The sequence below is a fragment of the Wyeomyia smithii genome, chromosome 2 (assembly GCF_029784165.1).
Source record: "Wyeomyia smithii strain HCP4-BCI-WySm-NY-G18 chromosome 2, ASM2978416v1, whole genome shotgun sequence".
NCBI classification, from domain to species: Eukaryota; Metazoa; Arthropoda; class Insecta; order Diptera; family Culicidae; genus Wyeomyia; species Wyeomyia smithii.
The window spans coordinates 173177127-173195201 of NC_073695.1; the positions used below are offsets into that span (position 1 = coordinate 173177127).

Below are 18075 nucleotides of genomic sequence, written 5' to 3' on the forward strand. Positions count from 1 at the left end.
TGATCATTCTGTGAGATAAGCTTAAAAATTCACCGCCATGCAGATTATTATGAATCGCTCGCAGTATGGGTCACATTTCGTACGATGTTAACGACTTTTGCATTGATCAGTAAAATAAACTGTTAACCATTAAGTCCTATGAAATTGTAAAAAAGCCTTAATCGCATTACAGAGACAACCATAGATTGCAAATTTGTTAGACTAGCTTTGCATCTCTGTAACATAAAACATAACCAAACAAAATAAAGCGATCGTGTAAATTCGATTCATCCTATAGCTATAAAAAGTAATACCCAGGTTTACAATCAATCTAATTAGGTTAGAGACCGCAGAGTCCATTATCTTTTTTCTTTTTTCGTTCAACCGTACAGTGACTTCCGATTTTTTCAGTAATCAATCGATATTTACTGGTTTCGCAATATAAAATTTATTATTTTACCAATTTGGCATATTCATCATGTATTCGCTTATCAGCAAAGAGTCACAATTCTCAACCAGTAACTACAGTTAGTACTCAGTTCTCGGTATCGTATCTGCTCGTAGCAGCCCAGTGAAAATAAAGCGTCGCGCAAAGTAAACAAAGCCTGAAAATACAAGAAAAACAAATCGCCTTACCGAGCGGGTCTGGTGAATGGATAGAACTGTAGAGTGGGAAAACATGGACTTGTTTTTCTTTCATTTTCAGTTTCGTTTTCATTCAAAACCCGATTGCTTCCAGCTGAGAGAAGGGTCTGGCAGTTGGATATACCCAACAGTTTATGCTTCGGTAATACTTTGCACGATAAGGTATGTACAAAAAATACATGTAGTATGACATAATTTTCTATAACATTTGACGTTTATGTTCCCGTTTTTACGAAGTTTTTTTAATTTGATATAACATATCGGAACTACTCGAATTTAACAGGAAAGTTTAATTATGAAATTCGTTCAAGCTAACGGAATTTGATTTATGATGCTACAGGGTCATGGTTTGTAGTTTCACATCTTTACGCAAGAATAATGAAAAGACAAAATATTAACAAGCAGAGTGCATGCAGATAAAAATAACATTTTACTTGTAATTCTAGCGAAATAAAGAAAGTATTCAATTTTAAATCATTTGATTGTTTTGTTGAAAATTTGTTGTTTAATTTAAAATCGAATATGATGCTGATCGCATTTCTGAGCTACCCAGCTCACACAAATGACATGTTAGTGATCTTTAAGAGAATATTCAAAAATATTTTCTGTAAATGGTCAGAAATGCTGAGAAAGTGTCGAAAAGGCCTTATACAAACTTTTGCAAATTGTCTCATAGTAGTTTGTTAGATATATTCTACTCCTACATATCTCCAACTTGGTAATATTTGGAGGAGAAACCAGAAACGTTTCTAATTTTACTAAATTGTCACCGCGAGTTGTATTTTCATCAATACATTCAAGAATAATTTCCGTGACAAAGTTCTAGAATAAAATATTTTATTTGTGACTAACTCCCGAGCATTACCATCGAAGATTTAGTTTGTTTCGCTGATAGAATATAGAAATGGTTGAATGTATACATATAAAGGAATAAAATACAACAAGTTGAAATTGCGATAAATGCCAAGAGTTTTTTTTTAAATACAATCCCAAAAAATTTCATGATGGAACTATATCGCATACCCCTTAAAATTTTCATGCGCCTTCAGATTATTTTTTCCTTTTTTAGTAAAATATTCGAAAAATTTAAAATATTTCAGAAACACAAAAAATTAAATTCATTCCTCTTTTCAATCATATGTCTGTTCTAATGCAATCTCTGTTTTAATATTGTTAAAAAATTATGTAGGAATTTACGACGAAAATGTATAAATCATATTATGTTATAATTTTCTAATATATACTTCAACCGCCCCCTTCTTGATGAAATTGAAAAAAAAATTATAGTTATTCGTCACCAACCATTCTTGGTGACTTTCGTAAAAAAGATGCAAATGATCATAGATAATTTCTAAATTCTTTAATTAAAATCACTTGATACTGGGAGCATTGTGAGACAATACAATGGAACGTTAGTTTGAGGGAATATGTGATTTTATTAAATTGAACTAATGTTTTCTTTGTTTCTTGATTGAAAAAGGATAATTTTAAAAACTCCCGTAAGAATATTCATAACATATAAGTTTCAAACAACATCTGACATATCAGGTACATTCTCTTAACGACTTGGTGAGTGTTCTACGACAAAATGTCATTTGTACTTTAAATTATCACCGTGACTACTTAATGAAAAAAAATTCTTTTGTTTCCAAAGTAAAATAATATGGTAATATGGTATGTAACTCTTGGAAGAAACATGAATAAATGTCTCACAGGCAAAAAACAAATGTTTTTAATCATAGCTTTATTGTCTTTTGTGAGAAAACTCACCAAAGTTTTTCTATAAAAAGTTATAGTTACTTGATTACAAAAAACTGTTTCCACATTATTTTCAAAACATTTGGGGGGACAATTTTAAGAAAAAAACTTATTTCCCTCCCAGCTGGTCTCTAGGTACGATGCTGGCCCAACAAGTCAGTTGTGGTAGGCTCGAGTGTCGACTCGGAAGAGGCTGCTAGTGTCATTAGGATCGCAGCGCTAGCCCCGAAATTGTCCTGTACACTTACCAGTTGGCTGCGAAATGTGTGTATAATATACAGAAATTCTAGTTCCGAATCGGAATGTAGCACCAAGTTTTGCTTTGCTTGGCCGTCTATGTCTCAACATTTGCTGGTTAAATAATTTGTTTGAGCCGAAAGCAGACTCGGCTAGTCTGCTGCTACCACTACCGCTGCTGATACCCGCTGCCGATACCAGCTGCTACTATGTTGGGTTGGGACGGGGACGGGACACGAGGTATATGGACGCTAGGCATATGGATGTTAGGCATAGTATGCTAGGCATACAGACGCGAGGCATAATGGATACGAGGCATAATGGATACGAGGCATATTGCCACAAGGCATAACGGACGCGAGGCCGAATGGACACAAGGCCGAATGGACGCGAGGCCGAATGGACGCGAGGCCGAATGGACGCGAGGCCGAATGGATGCGAGGCCGAATGGACGCGAGGCCGAATGGACGCGAGGCCGAATGGACGACGATCGCATGAGATCCAATTATGTAGTTCAGGTGTAAATATATTCCTAAAGAGTTTAAGTTGGGTATAATACTTTTCTTGAAATCATGCAGCGAAGACGCATAATCGAGGGCAAGGAAACAAGGCGGCACTAAGCCGCAGTGGTTTCCGCAGTCCGAGCCGGCCGCCGACCCGCCGTCGGAAGCGGCGGCCTCTCGCACCCAAACGACTGATCTACTGGTTTGCTAGGTCTACTCAAACAGAGTTTTCTTCCCTTAGTTAAGTCCGAACGAGCGGTAGCGAGTAAGGACAGCATTCGCTCGAACAGCGAGTCGGCCGAAGGCCGCGAGTGTATTGCTTTCCAAATGTCACTTTAAAACGAAATACATGTTATTGAAAGAGGTCTGTGATGATGATGACGATAATAAAATATTTCGCATGTCTTCCCCTTAGCCTTGTGTCCATTCGGCCTTGTATCCATTCGGCCATGTATCCATTCGGCCTCGCATCCATTCGGCCTCGCGTCCATTCGGCCTCGCGTCCATTCGGCCTCGCGTCCATTCGACCTCGCGTCCATTCGTCCTCGCGTCCATTCGGCCTCGCGTCCATTCGGCCTCGCGTCCATTCGGCCTCGCATCCATTCGGCCTCGCGTCCATATGCCTCGTGTCCGTATGCCTGCCGTCCATTATGCCTAGGGTACTATGCCTCGCGTCCGTATGCCTCGCGTCTGTATGCTTAACGGGGTGTCATCGGTTGGGACTATCCTTCCTACCATCCACTGGTAAAATCGTTAGTTTGAGCAAAAGTAGGCTCTCATATAACCCAAAGAGTGCATTCTCAGTAAACTAGGTACAATATTCTGTGAGGGAGGAACGAAAGAAAGTGCACAGATGTTCCTATGATGAGCTGAAGAAGTCATTTTGTGGTATTGGTAATTTTCTTTTGAACCACTATCTTATTTCTAAGCAGAGCTTATGTAGAAGAGGTACTGATGGATAACAAATATATTTAGAGCCAAAATGTTAGTTTTCGTAAAAATAAACAACAAATTTTTCATTAAAAAATAACTTATTTTTTAAGAAGAATGTCTGTTTCTCTTACGAAGTATATTTTTTCTGGAACAAGAGAAATATTATTTACAACTTTGCTGAAGACATGACATCAACAATACTTACTTTACTTTTACTTTTTTGGCTAACGGACCGTTCACCGGTCTAGGGCCGAACGAATTAGAGATGTCCAGCTTCTTCTGTCTTGGGCAGCCGTTCTCCAGTCTCCCCGTACACCAGCAGATCGTGCATCTTCTTCCACCGCGCACATCCACCGCGTGCGAGGCCTACCACGGAGTCGACGGCCTCTTCCTGGTTCTCTACTAAAGATAGTTTTGGCGGCTCTCTCGTCAGGCATCCTGGCTACATGTCCAGCCCACTGAAGCCTGCCCCGCTGTATTACCTTCACTATATCAGCATGCTTGTATACCTGATACAACTCGTGATTCATGCGTCTGCGCCACACTCCATCTTCCAGTTTACCGCCAAGTATCGATCGCAGAACTTTACGCTCAAAAACTCCGAGCACTCGTCGATCAGCTTCCTTCAGCGTCCATGCTTCATGTCCGTAAAGGGCCACCGGGAGTATCAGCGTCCTATACAGCGCTAGTTTTGTGCGAGTTTGCAAACTACGGGACCTTAGCTGGTTACGCAGACCGTAGAAAGCCCTGTTCGCAGCTGCAACTCGTCGTTTCACTTCACGACTCATATCGTTGTCACATGTCACAAGCGTACCAAGATAAACGAATTCGTCAACCACTTCAAATCGTTCCCCATCTATTTCCACCTCAGCACCATCACCACGGGGACTCTCACGCTCTCTGCCAGCTACCATGTATTTCGTTTTGGCAGAGTTGATGACAAGTCCCAATCTCGCTGCTTCTCTCTTAAAAGGTACGAAGGCCTCCTCCACGGCCTTTCGGTTGCTACCGATGAAATCGATGTCGTCCGCAAAGCCAAGAAGCATGTGAGATTTCGTGATGATAGTACCGTTTCTTTCGACGTTTGCTCTTCGTACTGCACCCTCAAGGGCGATGTTAAACAGTAGGTTGGAGAGCGCATCCCCCTGCTTCAGTCCATCCAACGTTACGAACGCGGTTGATGTCTCGCCAGCTATCCGCACGCACGATTTTGATCCCTCCAGTGTCATATGACTCAGCTTTATTGGTTTCGTAGGGAAACCGTATTGCAGCATGATCTGCCACAGCTCGTTTCTTTTCACTGAGTCGTATGCCGCCCTGAAGTCCACAAACAGATGGTGAGTCGGTAAGTTGTACTCCCGGAACTTATCGAGGATCTGTCGCAGGGTGAAAATTTGATCCGTCGTGGAACGCCCTTGTCGAAAACCAGCCTGGTTTTCGCCAACAAAGGATTCCGTTAACGGTCTCAATCTGAAGAACAGGATACGGGAGAGCACTTTATATGCGGAGTTGAGCAACGTTATCCCTCGATAGTTGCCACAGTCCAATCGATGGCCCTTCTTATAGATAGGGCATATGAGGCCTTCCAACCAGTCGTTCGGCATTTGTTCATCCACCCAGATCCTTAGTATTATCTGGTGGATCGCATAGTACAGCCGCTCGCTTCCCGCTTTTAGAAGTTCGGCCGGGATACCGTCCTTCCCAGCGGCCTTGCCGTTTTTCAGCTCACTAATCGCCTTTTTCACCTCTTCCTGTGTTGGTGGCTCCACAGCTTGTTCGTCACTCATAATCGTCATCCTGTTCCTGCTCTGCTCATCCGGCTCCTCACCGTTCAATAGCGCCTGAAAATGCTCCTTCCACCTGGCTGCAACCGTCGGTTTATCAGTAAGCAGGTTGCCGTCCTTCTCATTACACATGACCGGCACCGGGAAATTCCTGCTTCTGAATCTGTTGACAGTTCTATAGAATCTCCGCACGTCGTTTTGAGCATAGCTGTCCTCTGCGCTGGCGAGCACCTACTCCTCGTACTCGCGCTTCTTCCGACGGTGGGTTCTATTTTCAGCAGCTCTTGCCATCCTGTACCTCTCTCTGTTCTGACGCGTAGCCGCAGTGAGCATGCGGCTCCTGGCACGGTTCTTCTCATCTGTCGCTCTCTGGCACTCGGCATCGAACCAGCCGTTAGGCTGTCTTCCACGCGTCGTACTACTACCTCTCTCGCAGTCGTTTCGATGGCGCCGTGAATACGTCGTGTTTGGGCACTCGTCATAGATTCGCTCAAGCTTGTCATAGAACTCATCTTTGACTTCATCGGATTTGTCGTTTGTCGGTGCGTATGTGTTGATTAAACTGTAGTTGAAGAATTTGCCCTTAATCCTCAACACGCATATACGGTCATCTACGGGCCTCCACCGGATGACTCTTGTTTTCTGATTTCCCAGCACTACGAAACCGACGCCCCGTTCCGCTGCTTTGCCGCCACTGTAGTAGATGTGGTACTTTAAAGAAGTGCGTGCAATAGGGTCTACTGCACGGAATTCCCTTTCTCCGGAATTTGGCCACCGAACCTCCTGAATCGCTGCGATTTCGACTGCCTGCCGCTGTAGTTCTCGAGCAAGTAAGCCAGCCCGCGCCGGTTCATTGAGGGATCGGACGTTCCAAGTACCCGATTTCCAATCGTTTACCTTAATCTTTTTCCGTGTTCGTAGCCTAGGTCTTCGCCGATTGATCCGTTCCGTATTTCTAAATTCGTTGTTCGTGGTTGATGAAAGGTTTAGGTATGCTACCTTACCAGGGTCGCGATACCTACATCCTGCTGATGGGGCTGCCATCTTAGGTGTAGCTGTCGAGATACAGCATTTCATAATTCAGCCGCCCGCTCCGGGTCAGACGCTGTTGTACGCCGCCCCTATGGGGATACAGCCGCGTACGACCCCCTTCCCAGTCAGCATACGACCATAGTTTCCACCGGGGTTGGTTACCCGATCTCCGCTAAGGTTACTCGTATTCCGGTCGGCACCACGTGGAGGTTGGGATAGGAGCTGCTGGACAGAGGTGAATGGCCACATTAGGGTCTCAAGTTACACCTGTCCAGTCATTTGCCAACCGACATCAACAATAGTTTCATTGAAAGTCTTAACTTTTTACTCATTTTTTCATGATCGGGCAGTCATCGATCCAACCTTTTGTAATCATCATATAGAAGTCCAACCTTTTTGTAATTTATTATTATCCAACCTTTTGTAACTATCATATACTGCCTATAATCGCATATCAGTCCCATATGGAAAATCATCAAGTTGAGAAAACAGCGCTTAAAGATGTTTTTCTTGTTTTGGATATTTCTCCTGTTTGGGGTGGGTTATTCTAGATTTTTCGTCATGATGTGATGAAATAGACCTCAATCATAACTTCTTTATTGAAGAATTGCCTTTGTCGTGAAAATTACAATGAAAAATAAGGAAGAGACTAATATGCGAATATTTAGGCCATCGAGTAGCAAAATAATCGCATACCACTCTCACTTTCAACCACTCGGTCTACTACTCCATATTTTGCTCAAGTATTTTGAATATAGGCAGCCGTTTATGGCCGCGCGTCTAAATATTCTGGAGAATGGCGGAAACATCGGAAAGGTCGTCGTTGAAAAAGCAAAATATAAGGTTAAAGTCTTGGATATGCTACTGAATAATATCCTTTCTTATGTCTTCAGAGTTTCGCAATACTTGCTAAATAAAATTATTCCGCATTAGCCCGTGCATTTAGCATATTGGAGAAGTGGTATTGAGAAAGGAAAGTTTCTAATTTCATTACAACAGTGACTTGACGGAAGACGACGGCGATGAAAAGAGGTACAAGGTGTTTTTAGCTAAGCAACTAAAAACTTCTTAGTTCTAACAATTTCAACTTGAATAATTGTTTGAAGTGGGCAGGTCATCAACAGGAAAGTAACCCCTTGCAGGAAGCAGCATTGCTCAAGGATATTATCCCTCTGATTGACGAAACCAATAATCTTTCGGGAACGAACTTTCAGGAAAAGTTGCAGTTTCAGTGCCTACTAAAAATTATCTTTTTTGTGAAATTTATTTGAAATAACCTTGCAATTATTAATTATTTGATGATTTTTTAACAGTAAAAAGCTTGAAAAACAGCACCAAGTATTTATTATATGGATTGTAGAGAAAAATATGGCCATACTCAGGAAAAACATTTGGTGGGACTGATATGCGATTATTTTCAAGATGGGACAATTCGACCTTACATTTTTGTGGCTTTTTTCAAATAAAACATACTTTTTTGTTTCCTCAATCGATAGTAGAGCAAGAAATGAATGGAATCTGATATTTAACTCAAAAACGATGCAAATCCATATGGGACTGGTATGCGATTATAGGCAGTATAGAAGCGGGTTTTTGAAAAATAAACTAATATTTGAGATACCTAACTAATATTTTTTCTCCATTCAGAACTTCCATCAAAAGCTTGGAAATAATGTCAAGTTTCAATAAAAAAAATATTTTAAGGCCGAAAACAACCTGCTTTCATTTCTTAAACAAACGTGACTTTACAACGAAACTCTAAAACCAATGCTCTGTAATTTTTCATTTTTTTTCCTTAGAGGCGAACCAGCCAAAGGCTGAAAGCTTCTCTAATAAAGAAAAAAAAATATTTTAAGGGGAATATTCAACCCTTTTTTTGACTCAATGTATAATTTAATGTTCATTTTCTAATTTTCTCAAATAAAAAATTCAAAATAACTTGAAAACGGAAGTTGATTGTTATGAGCTTTTCGATTTGAAATTATTGTTTTAGTTGTTTGAATCAATTGAACTACAAATAATTGGAAATTTAACCCTTTCTAAAAATATAATTTTTAATTTTTCCATCCTGGAGTTTTTATCAGAGTTTACATTTTAACTTAAAGGTGAAGAAAATAAACACTTTTTTAAAAATTACAATTTAATGTTTACAAGAATTTTTTTTGATCAAAAAATATTTTTTTAGTGTGTATATTTTTTTTTGAAAAACGCTATCGATTGTCTACAATTCGTTCTTAGGCAGTTTTTCTGTAAAACTAATGGTTTATGAACACAAAATCTTTATCAAAATTCTGAAAAAATCCTCCATCCGCGAAAATACACAGTTTGCAAAATCAGATACTTATACAAGGTTTCATTTGAATCAAAAATGGTTGATATTCGACCATAGGGAATTTGAAATAGAACCACTCTTTTGTTAGAAAACCCATTATAAAATGACTTATTTTGTGCTTCGTAAAAGAATAAAAGTAAATTTTCTCTTGGCGAAATAGATTTCCGGGTTTGATCTCAAATCTAAGTGTAATTTTCATTTTATCTGCAATTTTAAAAATTAAATTTTAAAAATATTCAATAAATTTTTGAATAAAACATAAAGCTGAAATTCAACTTATATGTGTCTTTTTTATCAAGTGAAGGAAAATTTAGCGAGTGATTCAATAGCGTCCAAAGCGTTTTTAATGGAAATAAACGGTTTCTGCTTTATTTTTTCACCTCGAACTTTGTATATGAACAATAAAAAAATCGAGCGCGTAGCTAAGCTAAAAATTATTTCTACTATTTATACCTCGTTCTTATTAAAAAAAACTTGATTCCTTGACAAAACAGTTTAGACTGGTTCTTTTGGTGGAGAGCAAAACAACATCGACTATCTTCTCGATCAATTCTGTAGCTGCGAAGGCTGATGTAGAAGGACACCATTATACATTGAAATCAAACGAAGCTGCATGACAAATAACATTTGCTCGTGGAATACATGTCAATTAAAAATATATTTGATTTTTTGCATACATTACAACAGTGCACTGTCTCATTCAGAGAAAATTGTTAACACCACAACAGTGCTCCGTTACCCCGTCGTTCGAAGTTCCATCCTGCATCCGACAGTCTGTTGTCCTTCACGCAAGCAAAGAACTTGCATATATGATGCACAACGAAGAGGGGATGTATTGGGTGGCAAGCGACAGAAACCCGGCACGCGGCGGGCAGAGAATAAAATGTCTAAAATAACAAATCGAATGCGCATGGTCTGAACAAGCGCGTCCAAACGAGCAAAAAAGAAATCAGCTTCGCGTTGCTTGTGTGCTGATGATGAGTTCACAAAAAATAAACTGATTTTGTTGTTGTACAAAAAGTAGTCTTTCGTTTGTTTGCTTGATGATATTGGTCAAGCCCGGTACGATCAACATACCGCTTTCTGGAAATGTATTGCACTTATTGAGCGCAAATAGTAAGTAAGAGAGGGAGAGAGAGAATACAACGAGCTGCATGTGCAGGTGCATGGCAGAGAACAAGCGTGGAACTCATTTTCCCCTGCTGAGAGATTGAAAGTGAAACTTTGTTATCACGACAGGTGTAGATCAATGCACAGCATGGACGAACTCACCCCACCCACTAGGTAATTATTTCACATTCAACATCGTATGTAAGGACCCCTAGTTCTTACGTTCGTTGTTCAGTGTGAAAATGAAACAATTGAATGCACAATGTGGTACAACTTACCATGCGTTTCCTTTGGTTGGTTTTCCTATGTACATACATCAGTTTTTCAAAAAATGTTTGTGCGAAATCTTTCAAAGATTTTTCAATTGTTCGATTATGTTACTATTATGTACAGACATTTCATTATGTTTAGGAATTATTTGCTTATAATCTGGTTGTTTTTGTTACAACGTAAAAAATTTCAAAAATTGCTCTGATGATATAACTTCGGCAATGTAGCAGAAAAACTTCAAATCAACAATACTAGAAAGTAGAAACTACTAGAAATATTTAGAAGTCCCTAAGGCATGTAACGATTGTTGTTTTTAACCCATACTTCTTTAATCTAATGGAATCCTTTCACAGTGCACCGCTAGTGAGTGCCGATTCGCGGGAAAAAGGGGGCTAGTTGTTTGCGATTGGGGAAAAGATTCGCGCTCGCAAATTTCGCGCTCATACTCTGTCCTTCAACTTTGTCTCGCGGTAGATGCGACGCCGCTCCAAAACGACCATGCCAATACTAAAACAGAAAACAGAAAAACAGTTTATAATGTACTCTTTATCTGTTCGGTCGCCGGTCTCCGCAGAAACATTTTAATTTTGTTCTCAATGTGCGTCAAGCTAACAATGTTGTTGCAAAAAAGAGCCAATACAGCTCTGAGTTTTCCATGTATCCTCTTTAGTGTGTTTGGGACTTTTCCTCGCCGTCATCGCCGCCGCCGTTAATGAGCAGTTTTTCGCTTCTGTTTTCCGCTTAGACTCATGCACAAAGCGGATTTTCATCGAGAACCGACAAAAAAATCTTCACAATTGTTGTAAGAATTTAATACAAAGTGACACTCTTTTGATCATCGAGTGAAACATTTTGCTTTTAGTGCTCGTAGTGAAATGATACTAATGATGTTTGTGGATCATGCGTAAATTTTCGAATCTGTTTCCTACAAACTATGTAAATCATCATTTGACGTTTAAACTACCATTCAAATATTGCAAACTCACTTTGAAATTTGCAAGGACACACATTTTGGTATGAACGCTTGGACTTTGCATCTTCCATTCAATTCCCAACAATGGCAAAACTGTGAACATTGCCCTCCTCCAAGGTCCTTGAAAATGTGAGAGGAAAATATTAGAGAGTGCTAGGAAATTTCAACAACAGTTATTTCTCGGTCATCCAAAAAAAAAACAAGAGCAAAAATATGGATTGAAATTACCCTCAACATGCACTATTACATGTTTGTTACCTTTCTACACATAGCCAACACACCGTAAAATGTGATTAGAAACAGAAGCACTATCACGTTGAATTTATTTCTAAGTTGTTGGTTTTGGACCAATTTTGGAGAACACAATAAAAGCTCAATAATGTATGGACATTTTGCTTACGTTTGAAGTGTACTGTTTCTGCGGACTAAATTGACACTTTTTGGCAAAGTGAAAAATTGTGAATAAAAATAGTTTATTACTTATCATCCCCAAAATTGTAAACAATTGCAACAATGCTATTGTGTATAAATGTCTAAAATACCAATATATGATACATCGTCGTGCGTTTTTGGAAGATACAGATAACTAATTGACCTATTTCGGATACCTGCAAAAAGCAGCTCATAGAAAAATTTTGTTGTTTCCATCACTATAAAAGAAAACTGCATTGTGAAACCAAGAATGAGTCACATTCTCACATAAACAGGAGTTCATTACTTCAGTACACTGTGTTGCGAAGGGAAACGTGATATTATCGATTCTGTGTGTATGTGTGTTGTTATTTCGGAAAACAAATCAGCTGATAATAAAAACTTGTGGAAGAAACGCTTCACGAAAGAAGGTGAGAGAATACATTTGCATAGCAAAACATTTCTGTCTCAAGCAATCATAAGCCCGCAGATGCCTGGAGCGGGCCAAGTGTAAATCCAAATGTAAGAAAATCCTTTTTCTGCCGTAAGATTGCGCATTACACGATGCTACGGGGGTAAAATAAAAATCCCAAAATGCAACCTTCGCGAAAGTGATCGGAGTTTAGGCACTGATAGCTTAGTCATTTCTTCATTTTAATTCATCGCCCTGAGTAATGGATCAACTTTAGTAACACTAAATTTCTGTTCTTCAGCATTCCTACTAGTTTCATTTATCGTGGGCGATGATTAATCAGTGGTAGTTTAATTTACTTACTGTGTGTGAAAATCAATCGCAGATAGGTTAATTCACAGGAAAAATCACGAGAGAAAAAAAAGTCAAGTATCTTTTATCAAATAATCTTAGACAAAGGTCAGGGTACAAAAGGCTGTTGTGCAATCAATTCTTTTAAGCGAAGAACTTTTTGATGGGTAATAATATATTCCGCAAAAGTACTTTATTTCGTCTTTTATATCGTATAAATCTGGACATATTCCTCAATTATTGTCAAATCAGTGTCCATGCATGGTTTCGCATTGATATATTATAAAAATTCACACTCAGAATTTTTTGTGTGTTAGTTAGGGTAATGTCCTTCGAAATCTACGCGAAGCAGTTTAAGCCGAGGCGTAATAATAAGGAAATATTCACCGCTCTCTGAATAACGACAAATCTGTTAAAATCCTCCATCAAATACTACAAGGTATTCAACCGTACGCGTTGTTTGAAATGGTTACGTGGGACTAAACATTGTCATTAAAGGGATTTTAGAGTCCGCAGACAGAATCAATTTGTTGGTTCAGTAACTTTTCATTCCCAGCGTTCCCTTAAATTCTTTTTAGAAATAAATGAGCCGTTGAGGAACCGCGTCTATGAACCTTTTTTTTTTCAAAAATGAGTTTTTTAGATAAACCGCATCTACTCAAAAAGCTGAACATAGGCAATTGTGTAAATTTAAAAATATCGAACTTTACAGCTGATTTATACCATGTTAAAATTTTGTTGGACACAGACTGGTCTACGTACATAGATCAGTGCAATATTGTTATTTGACCCGTCATTATAAGTGATATTATATGTCACATGTGATATGTAGCATGAAATACGTGGAATTCAGGAAAAACTCGTATATTGCCAAAAGAAATTTTGTGTCTTCTACGAAGATCTATAAAATGTTATGATCTAGAACATCAACTGAAACTGTGAGAGTAAAAAGTTGGTGTCGAAGCGCCATCTTTGCGGCCAAACCGCGAACTAAACTAAACGCCAAATTGAAGCTCTCATTGCACCGAGAAACTTTGCTGAAGAATTGTATTTTTTCATATAAACCTATGGTTATACTAAAATTGAAATATTGTAAGAAGTTATTTTGAGCGATCTCAAAAAGTTATCACAAGAAAACGTAAAAATTCAGACAAATTTTATAAAAATTCATAGATCTGTAGAACTTAAAGAGTTAGAAATTATGCATGTTCTGTAAAGTTTCAAAGAATTAAAAGATCTACAACTTTGTCGAAAACCACAAAGCTCTAGCGTGTAAGAAAAAGGAGTTGGAATAGCAACGCCACCTTCGGGGCTAACGCGGCGAACTAATTTAAACATCCAAATTAAAGCCCCAACTATACCAATAAACTTTGGAAGGTCGGAAATTGATTGGTTAAACCCTGAGAGAGCTATCAATTTCGTTCTGCTAGACTCAATTCCTAGTCCAGTGTGCAGTGTTATTCAGTGAACATTGACTGTTGAATTCTTGTTGAGTAATTAATGGTTTTTTATGACAACCATGTTTATGAGCTTGTCAAATTTTTAAAATATCGTTTGAGCGTTTTAGTAGATATCAATCATCGACTTCTAAAGTAAATAATATTAACTTTTGAAGTTGATAGTAGAATTTAATGGATTCTTTTTCATTCTCTCATTAAAACTTTTATCACCATCAGCAGCTGCAGTGCAGTTTTTCCTTCATTGCACATGACACACGAAAAAAAATCGTTTACCGCTGCAATGATAGACCAGCGGCGCTCTACTGCACCTGTACTGTACGGTGTGTTGCCTTTACCAGCATGTTTTCTTTCAAGACATAAATTTTCATTGGGTTCTAACAGCAGCTTAACAAGTTGTTAAAAAAGAGAGCTGTTTCAAATTTTTCAAAAAACCTTTACCTTCGAGACATCAAATTCTGATCGGGATCTGATACTGACATAGAGAATTGGCTCGCGTGTGAAACCATTTATCAATTTTTAATGCTGTTATTATCGTTTGAAATCTGACGGAACATTTACCAGTTTCATTTCCAATTTCACAGAATGTACCCTAGTATTGAAAACAAAGACGTAGTCCCACGGCAAAAAATTGATTATGTTCGGATTACTATGTAGTTTATAATATTACCAATAAACAATTTTGTTGATTTACAGCCATTATTAAGAAGATTGCGGTTGAACAAAAGATTGATAAGCCGTTATTCAACCAAATTGTTTGCTGGGCTGTGCTCATTTCTTCATTCGAGAAGTTGTTCATCTTCAGATATTCAAACGACAAGGAACACATTATTAAAGTTTAAAGTTGATTGCCTGATACAAATTGTCCCCCGCTTCGATTTCCAGTTATTCTGTATCGGAGTCTTCATTGATCTAGATTGTTTTTTGGTTCTCATTAATCAGAACCTCCAGTTCACGTTCACTGTTCGCCTTTTTTCTAGTTCTTTGACACATCCTCGCGGTTATTTCTTTGGAAACATTGTTTTCACATTTTAGATTATAACTTACAAACGGCACATCGAATCATAATGGAATTCAATAGTGATCATTTACACTACATTGCTTCTTTCACATGAAACCAAGTTTGTTGAAATTTTACCAAGCGGTTCCTCTGCCAAGTTTGGTAGAGACAGGTCTTGTTGTTACGAGGTGATGATGGATCATACATTCGAAAACACTTCCACTTTTATATTAATAGATTTCAGATGTTTTTATTTTGTTCGGTCGATATTTTCGATCAAATTTTGATTTAAGGGGTTATATGTTTTTGCTTGAGAAAAAAAAAACAAAGTTTGGATTTTTTTAAGCGTGTAGCACCTTTTTTATTGCTTCAAAGTAGTAATTATATGAAAGTTCAGTTATTTAACAACAACAAAACACGTTTGTTCATAGAGAATACCATTTTTTCCCCGAAATGCTTTTTTGGCAGAGGTTTGCGGTGTTTACGATAACGACGCAACGGATCAACTGAAATTAAAAAAACTCATATTATTTCATTAGTTTAGAAGTTTGCCGGGTATCTGAATTACAGCTTTTATAAGAATTTTATTTTCAGTGCAAACGGGAACATTTTTCTTGAAAAAAAAAATGTTCTGAGCGCTGAAAATTGCATTAAATTTTTTTATCGGCAAAGTTAAACTTCGTGTATCAAAAATCGATTGTTCAACGACCGGGAAATTTTCTAACGAACATTTAAAAAAAATGAAGAAAATCGGTTCAGTAGTTTCACCGCAATCGTGAACACGACAAAGTCATTTTTTGAGAAACACCGAGAAACACCGCCTATAAAGTTTCAAGATTGGCTTATGCGGCCGTGGCGAGGCGCGCTGCAATTCGCTATAACTTTTTTCCTATTGCTCAGATCTTTATGAAAATTTGAAAAAATGTTATCAAGATGTTGTTGTTCAAGATGATAATTCAATAATTTTCTTTTTCGGGGGGCCACGAGGCGCCTAAAATTTTGGTGTTTTGACCCTCGAAAATTAACATCCCCAATAAAAAATTATGTTCAAGATGCCTAATAAACATTAAAAAGATTTACATATAGTTCGGTGATTCATTCTAATGTTTATTAGGCATTTTGAACTAGATTTTTTATTAGGGATGTCCATTTTCGAGAGTCAAAACATCAATACTTTGAATCTCTGAGGCACTCCTTAGTCACGTCCGGTTGAGCTTAAATTTTACACAGATCTTTTTTTTAACTCAATAAACAGGTCGGTTCTAGAAATGTGACATGACCATTTTCGCTGCCACCCTACTTTATATGCACTGATTTGGCCTAACTTTTTTATATTTTTTCTTGATTTTCAGCTCGATTCGCAGCTGGAAATAACACTGAAATTGATTCTTTTTCGAAAGTATTCAGTATAAATGATTAAAAACCTATAGCAAATAATATTTTACGCGGAGTTCGAAATTTACACGATTTTTTTGCGCAGATTTCGAAGTTAACGCGCTTTTTTACGCCCTGTGTATCCCCCGCGTAAAAAAGATTTTAGTGTACCAGGGTGGGACAAAAAATAAATGTCAACTCCAATGCACATTTCGTGTTCCTTGTGGGTCCTGTGTAAATTTTCAGATCGATCGGTGCAACTATATTTTTGCGCCCAATTGTTCAGGTTTATATCTGGTCCCTGAACGTCATTCCGATTCCAAAAATACGCATATTGCTGGGTGTATGCTGGGCTTATGTGGATTCTCTGAAACGGGAAGTCAGCATCTTGAATTTTGAAATGTCATTGGACACCTCAACATTAATTGATTTTGATCATGATTTTCTGATTAGTATCTAGTATTTAAAAATCAAAATACTAAACTTATCCATTCATGCCAGCAATATTGCCGGTTTAAAAATGAAATACAAACAAGTGAGATCTTCACCATTTATTAGTAACGTTCGCAGTATAAGAGTTTAAAGCTAGCTGCAGAACATAGTAGTGATATTGCAATACGGATATATACATTTCTAGTTCGACTTACAAAACCTGTGCATAGAGAAATTCATCTATTCATTTATTTATTTTATTCGAATCAAAAATTAAATTCCCTTTTCATTCATCATCACGAAAATGCAATCACGCCCAATGCTGAATTCAGAAGCACACCTTGCTTACCGAGTAAGTATCATAGGCAAACTCCCAGTCAGCGTTTGGCCGATCGATCGATGCCAGAGCAGGCGCTCGACAGCGCCATCAGCACAATATTGATTTCACCAACCTCCGGTTTTTCGCATTTTTCGACATGATGAAACGCAGCAAGGACATTCTCGATCAGTGTACAGTGGGCAGATTTTTTTTTCGCTGGCGCTACCCTTCATGTACACGAAATTTTTGCACAACTGCGTATATAGAAGGCATTTCGTACCAATCTGCCCCCCTCCCAATCCGCGAATGCCAATTCTTTATCGCTGAGGAAAAGCTTTTATTTCACCCGTGAAATGTATTTGTTCAATTAAACTAATGGAAATTTTAACTATGGGATGGCAAAAGGTTTGGTCAGAATATTTTACATTTAACTTATGAGAAAAACCAAATAGTGTGCAGATTTTCGACGATTTTTAGAAAATTCAAACTATTCCTTAATATTATAAAATTTCGAACTGCAGAATCATTACGCAATATCTTTTTTTATAATTGCTGAGTTATGCGTGCTTACAATAATATAATTAGGGGCATTTTTTGATTCTGGTCCTCTTGATTCTTGCAATAATGTTGTTTTTAGTATTGCATATATCTGTGAAATTGTGTTTTGTTATGGCTTACTTTGTCTATTTTTATCTCGAAAATAATTAGGAAGTCGTCAACAAACATCTATTCCGTTGAGTCATTTTGAGAAATAATTACCCGA

General features: G+C 38.1%; 1 protein-coding gene across 4 annotated transcripts in view; it reads left to right on the plus strand.

Moving 5' to 3' along the window:
* The first annotated feature begins 11130 nt into the window (after positions 1-11130).
* LOC129721382 (zinc finger protein 250) overlaps positions 11131-18075 on the plus strand; it is a 61882-nt gene continuing 54937 nt past the window's right edge. For all 4 annotated transcript variants that reach the window (XM_055673893.1, XM_055673894.1, XM_055673895.1 and 1 more), the window contains exon 1: positions 11131-12398. The gene's annotated coding sequence lies outside the window, so the exon portion shown is untranslated. The remainder of the gene's footprint in view (positions 12399-18075) is intronic.